The 7,250-nt window shown below is 39.6% G+C and overlaps 1 pseudogene; it reads left to right on the top strand.

Moving 5' to 3' along the window:
• Window positions 1–2,077: 2,077 nt before the first annotated feature.
• Window positions 2,078–6,642, top strand: LOC114548534 (neoverrucotoxin subunit alpha-like; annotated as a pseudogene).
• The last annotated feature ends 608 nt before the right edge of the window (window positions 6,643–7,250 follow it).

Genomic DNA, 7,250 nt, shown 5'->3' with positions numbered 1-7,250 from the left:
GACTAATGCTGTGTGTCCATGAGGAGAGCTGTTGTTACAATGCAGTCCTCTGTACACGCTAGTACTCTGTTTGTGAGGAGCCACTGAGGCAGGAAATGGGTAGGGTATAAAAAAGAGAAGAGGTGACTAAACAAACGGAAGGAAGGAGGGAGGGAGAAGTGGGAGGGAGAAGTAGAAAGATGAGAGAGGAGCTAGAAGGAGTAAGAGAGCTAGAAACAGAAAGAAACTCAAGCAACTCTTATCTGTTTCCTTTGGTTATGCCCAGGGCTTAAATCATTATGGGACCATGTACACAAAGAAATGGAGCCTATTGTTATACTTTTATTCTGCATTAAACTTATTTTGTACTTTTGGGGAGTAGGGCAGGAATAGGACTGCAATATGTTTCATAATGAATAGAAATTATGGTGTAAATTCAACGCATTAAAGAAGAAATAATTCTGTTAACTTAAACAAAATGAGATGGTTAAATTATATTAAATCAATGGTTAACACTTCATAATAACCATCAATAATGAATGCTAAATTGATTATACAAACTAATTGTTTTTTTACTCTTGACAACAATGAAACCCCTAACCCTAACCCTGGCATTAACAAGGTATATACTAGGAGAGGTTGTGTAGCCTTAACCTTTACCTGACCGTGCAACAATCAGGGTTGATGATTCAACTTGGAGTTACAGCAGTTGACCAAACTTCCTCCTGTAAGACAATCCCACAGTCACTTCCTCTATGAGCCTCACTTTCTAGACCAGTGTCCTCTCTGTGTGTCTGTGACATACTCCAACTTTATACAGCTTCAAAGAAACATGATTACACTCTGATCTATTCATTTTAATGGTATACGATTAAGAATTATTTGAATTACACTCACATACTCTGATGCTGATGACTTTAACACTCACTGGACGCACTGCTGACAGTGACCAACCAGTATAAATGAAAATCTTGAACAACCTCATTGTCTTGTGAAATTTTTACTTTTTATTTCATTTTAGCATTGTCTGAAAGCAAATGCTGGTGGGCAAGTTAATGGATCTCATGGTTAAAGCTATAGTGCGTAGTTTCTGTCGCTCACATGGGGAATTGTAAGTAATGACAACAACACTGTCGTTGTATTCCACTCTGTAAGTGGAAGCTAGTTGGCCTAGCTTGCTAATGCTAGGACTGATCATTACTATTTGTGTGGGGACAATAATTTAAAAATACAACTTTTCACAACACATAGATGTCATACCTAGAGAACATTATGGGCCCTATCTTGCACCCAGCACAACGCAACAGCAAAGCCCGACTCAACAGTCTAACAAGTTTGAAACACAAAACGTAGTGAAATGAAACTAGTTAAGTTTAGACAACAAACTTATGGTTAATAAAACATTAGAGATTGGCTTGTAATTAGTCATGTAAAACTATTAAAATGAGGACGCTGAAAATGGTTTTGAAGAACATTTTGAACTGCAACAAGGCAGGTCTGCATGGTTCTTTGGGGGAATGATTGTAAAGATTCACAAAGAATATGTTTAGGGCATTTACTTTCTTTCGGAGACATTTTAAGACCGATTTGGATGAGGACGGGCTGACTTTTCTCTGCCTTTTCGGTAACACTTTATGGGAAATGTCCATGAATTATCATGAAGGCATTGATTAATTCAAGTAGTACTTCATGACCTATCAGAAATGTAGAAGAATGAATAGTATCTCATGCATGAGTCGATGTAAGAACAATACATTAACTAATGAAACAATTGAAGTATTTCAATCATGAATTATTAATGATGTTCACGTCTTCTTCAAAGGTAAGTCTCCAGTGATAGAAAAATGGGTAACTCACAATAAATAAAGAGGCATTGTGCTTATGATGCCATAGAAGGCAGTTCATGAGTTTTAAGGTGGATCTGTTTTAAAAGGCTGTCCCTCTGGTCTGATTTGCGTGTTTGGAAACATGCCCAGCCTAGATCAGGAGAGGTTGCAGCACATAATCAGTATGGTGAGTAGGCTCGTTGGGTGTGACCAGATATCAGCTACTCGGTTGTGTAAGGTCTTCATTCTGAGAAAGGCTGGAAGCATCCTCAATGACCCTGCTCACCCTCTACACAACAGGCAAGTGCGTAGGTTTTGTTTCAACATTGGGGGGGACACACATAACCCGTGGGGCTCTGAGTGTGAGTGTATGACAGAGTGAAGGTGGAAATGCTCTCCATGTGTGTGTGCGTGCATGCATGCATGTGTTAGGGCGATGGAAGGAGGGGAATGGCATATTATATATACAGTATATATATATTAGGGCTGGGCTACGATTAATCATTGTTTTGGTATGGGATCAACAGCGATGACTCTGCAGATTCTGAATCATCTGAAAACATTTGTGAATCTGGAACCAGAAAATGTGACTAATATATTGAAAATACACTGAACAAAATTATAAACACTTGTTTTTGCCCCCATTTTTCTTGAGCTGAACTCAAAGATCTAAGACTTTTTCTATGTACAACAAAGACTTATTTCTCTAAAATATTGTTCACAAATGTGTCTAAATCTGTGTCAGTGAGCATGTCTCCTTTTCCGAGATAATCCATACACCTCACAGGTGTGGCATATCAAGATGCCGATTAGACAGCATGATTATTGCACAGGTGTGCCTTAGGCTGGCCACAATAAAAAGCCACTCTAAAATGTGCAGTTTTACTGTATTGTGGGGTCTGGGGGGTGTCCGAAAACCAGTCAGTATCTGGTGTTAGGGTTAGGGTTCATCCTCTCTCTCTCTCTCTCTCTCTCTCTCTCTCTCTCTCTCTCTCGACCTGACTGCAGTTCATCGTCGTAACCAACTTGAGTGGGCAAATGCTTACATTCGATGGTGTCTGGCACTTTGGAGAGTGGTGGAAAATTTTATTTTAACCATTATTGATTAATGATTTTAACCATTTGTTTAAAGATTGTTTTAAACCTCCACAAAATCCTGCTCCTTCCTCTTAGACTCTTAAAGACCAGAGAGGGACAGCTGCAGCCATGAACTCTACGCCTATTAGTTTTATTTTTAAGAAACTCTAGCTTCTCATTTGTTTAACTTTTAGCAGACAAAGTGAAGAAGGCCATAAACCGTGTCTCCTTCTGCCTCCTGAGATAAACTGTTTTTTAGGCTAATGTTAGGATCAGTTTCTTCACTATATGATGTTTGGATGTTTAGATTTTAGGTTAGAAAGACATTTTCAGTTGAGCTGCGTGTACCTTTGAAACTGTGTTAATCCATTTGCAAATGTATGTAAATACTCAAAGACCAAACTTTGGTTTAATTCTCAAACAGTCGTTAATCGTTTTGATTTTATCATGAATATTAATAACCCTGTTGCTTCAAGAAAAACTTCCACTACAAGAGGCGTTCACTTCACGGATGAACCCTAACCCTAACCTATTCCATCTGCATTGAAAATAAAATACAAATAATGAAATGTCACTGACTAGTGAAACCCCAAATTACACAAACTTGTAATTATAAAACAGCCTATACCTAACTCTATTCAACCTGAATAAACAATTGATTTTAAAGATAGGTTATTAGTTATTATTGACAGAGGTGTCAAAAGTATTCACATTCATTACTCAGGTAGAAGTATAGATACTAGGGTTTAAAAATACTACCATCAACTCAAGCTTTTTACTCAAGTTAAAGTGTAAAAGTACTGGGGTCTCATTTATAAAACTGTGAAAGGATCCTTACTATAAGTGTATGTACCAAAAGCCCAAAATGGCGTACACCAAAAAAATGTCAGATTTATAAAACACCTGTAAGCAATGTTCCCTTTATAAATCAGAGATTACCTACAAGCGTGCGTACGTGGATCAGCCTCTTATCCCGCCCTGTGCCATAAATAGTCAATGCAAAGCACCTCGTGAATGCTGATCAGTATATGAATGACACTGGCAGTTGTTACACCGAATCATGATGACTGGCAGAGAAAAAACTAAAACTTCTCAGACGTTCAGGAATTGCTGCAATTGAATTATAATTTCAGCCGTTCTTGCACAGTGTATGGAACCCTGATTTATAACTATGTATTAATAATACGTCCAAAACGGCAGGCATTACGGCACTCGGTGACAGCTTCGATATACCAGACATATATAATAAGATTTAACAGAACTACATATTATATCCAAACAAGGCTTAGTGATTAAGTTGAAGATTATATATAATATCTATTTAAAAAAAACACTTGTGGCGAGGACCTGTATTTGGACCAGGATGGCACGGATCCAGCGCGTTGCCCTCTACTAGACCCAATTCAGTACATAGATCCAAGAGCTCAGCTTTAGAAAATCTAAATCGGCATATTAGCCAGTCATTGTCATGGTCCCTGAAGTCTCTTTTTCTCCTGATTCTTCCATTAGCGTAGTCCTCCTGCAGGGCCAGCAGTGCCACCATGCAGTATTACATATGGGGTCACCGCAGTATTTATATGTTTACAACAATTTATGATTGTTAACACCTTGGCAACACAGCATCAACTAGTGGTATCACCTAATGTGACGGCGACATCTATAACATCTATAGGTTTGACATTGTGGGATGATAAAACTCTACAAGGCAAGATAACTGAAATCCCTCAGTTCATTTGAAATTTCTGTTTCTGACTCCACTGAATCCAAGTGCCATCTGCTGGATGTTGAAGCTTCTCTGAAGGCCAGTGTCCTGGGTGGACTGATTGAAGTCGGAGGATCTGCCAAGTATCTGAATGATAAGAAGAAATTCCACAATCAGAGCAGAGTGACGTGTCAGTACAAAACTACCACCAACTTCAAGCAGTTAATGATTGAACAACTAACCATGGACCCCCAACAGATGGATGTCATTAAGAAGAGCTCAGCAACACATGTAGTCACAGGCATCCTTTATGGGGAAATGCTTTCTTTGTGTTTGACAGTGATAAGTTAGATACCAGCAGCGTTCAGGACATCCAGGGCAGCATGCAAGCTGTAATAAAGAAGATCCCCTCGTTTAATATTGAGGGGGAAGCTAAGCTCAACCTGACGGATGAAGAAAAAGCCCTGACCAAGAAATTCTCCTGCAAATTCTACCGAGACTTAATTCTTGATGGCAACCCTGCAACATTTGAAGATGCAGTGAAGACCTACAAACAACTCCCAAAGCTACTGGGAGAAAAAGGAGAGAAGGCTGTTCCTGTGAAGGTCTGGCTGATGCCGCTGAAGAATTTCAACTCTGAAGCTGCTGAGCTGACAAGAGAGATGAGCGCTGCACTAATGAGAGAAGCACAGGGTACTCTGGAAGATTTAGGGAAAATAGTAACGAGATGCAACAATTATCTTGAAGAAAAAGTAGTAAGGAATGTTCCTGTGATTCAAGAAGAGTTAAGTACTTTCCGAAGATTGAGTGGTAGTTATGCATCTAACCTCCAGCAGGTGTTGGCAAATAAACTTCCCTCCATCCGTGAAGGAAAAGAAGATGAGAGCTCACTAGACCAACTCTTTGAAGACAGAGACAAGTCACCATTTAGTCAAGAAAAACTAACCCAGTGTGTAGATACCATGGAGGGAACAAAAATCGTCCCAAATCAGTCAGAGCTGGACAGACAGGTTCTTGCTCCAGGTGTAGAAGATGTTCTGTGCTTTGTTTTGACTTCAGTGGACTTTGATGTGATGGCCGACCACTTGGGTGTTCATAAATTAGGAGGTACCAATGAAGATCCATAGTACGACTCAGCTGAAGTCACCAAAATGACAGAAAAAGCCAAAGCTTTCCATCACTTTGCCAACACACAACAACAGACAATTCCATTTCCTCATAGCAATCATTGAGAATAAGAACTACACAGGAGCAACCATCTACCATTACAAGAACGGCATTCTAGTCAGTGAAGATTTTTGAAAACTTCAACTCCCTCTTGTGGAGACCATCACAGACAGAAGAGATCTGATCTAGTGTAAGTAATTATAATGTTTTTCTGAGTCAACAGTGTGCTGTACTAATAACTCTCCTCCAGAAACCTGTTTGACCATCAGAATAACTGATAACACATTTTGTTTTGGTCTCTCCATCAGATGCCTGTGATCTCAACCTGGACCCAAACACTGCAAACTACAACCTCATTCTGTCTGAGGGAAACAAGAAGGCAACATGTGGAGAACGGCAGTCATATCCTGATCACCCAGAGAGGTTTGATACAAAGACTCAGGTGTTGTACAAAGAGAGCTTATCTGGGAAACATTACTGGGAGATTGAGTGGAATCATTGTTCTGACGAATCTATTTATATGGTGGTATTTATGGTGGCGTTGTACACAGTGAAATTGAAAGAAAATCAGACAGTCCAGATGGTGAATTTGGAGGATGAAATACCATATTGTGGGCTTTTGGGAAATATGCTTATTCTAAAAGTGGGGAACATTCACTTAGGGCATGGCATAATGGCCTGACGGTGTGGAGCAATCCTTATCCCTCTGATGGGTGTAGCAGAGTTGGGGTGTATCTGGACTGGCCTGCTGGCACTCTGTCCTTCTACAGAGTCTCCTCTAACACACTGAGGCACCTCTACACCTTTCACACCACATTCACTGAGCCTGTTTACCGAGGATTCTGGGTTTATAATACATCCAACTATGTGCACCTGCATCCAGTTGAATAAGAGCAATGACTTGTTAGATTCTTGGTCTGTAAATGGGGATATGGGTTTACATTTTATCTTAAACATGCTTCACAAGTTTAAACAATGATTCAAACCCAGAGGGACCAGGAACATTGATGTAATCAATAGGTGGCTGTATGTGTTTTCTTCTTAAACTGGTTACTTTTTTTTAAAAATAGTTGTCTTGTCCTTAACAGATTCCTCTTGTATTCTGAAAAGACTGTACCTTAACCTTGGTTCAATTAACGACTAATGTTGACTCACAATTTTTAATGTTGGATGTTAAGTACATTGTTGATGTTTATAGAGTTGAAGAAATATATTTTCCTGTTAGTCAGTTCTCTTCTTCTCAAACTGGTTTGTGCTTCACAACTTCGCAATCAGTTTCAACGTAGTGAAGCATGAATGAAGTCAGCTGCTGACAACCAGCTTATGCACAATCGCATTGGTCTCCCTGAGCTAACATCATGCTTCATTTATTTATTTCTAAAATGGTCTACTTCAAAGTTTACCTGGGATCAGTTTCTCTTAGTGAGCGTCATACAGCATCCCGAGGGTGAAAGGTGGACCCAGACCAGGCATATCTGAAGACATGTCTGCAACCTTTT

Source organism: Perca flavescens, chromosome 21, assembly GCF_004354835.1.
Source record: "Perca flavescens isolate YP-PL-M2 chromosome 21, PFLA_1.0, whole genome shotgun sequence".
NCBI classification, from domain to species: Eukaryota; Metazoa; Chordata; class Actinopteri; order Perciformes; family Percidae; genus Perca; species Perca flavescens.
The sequence above is the reverse complement of the archived record's forward strand: the minus strand, read 5'-3'. Positions and strand labels throughout refer to the sequence as shown.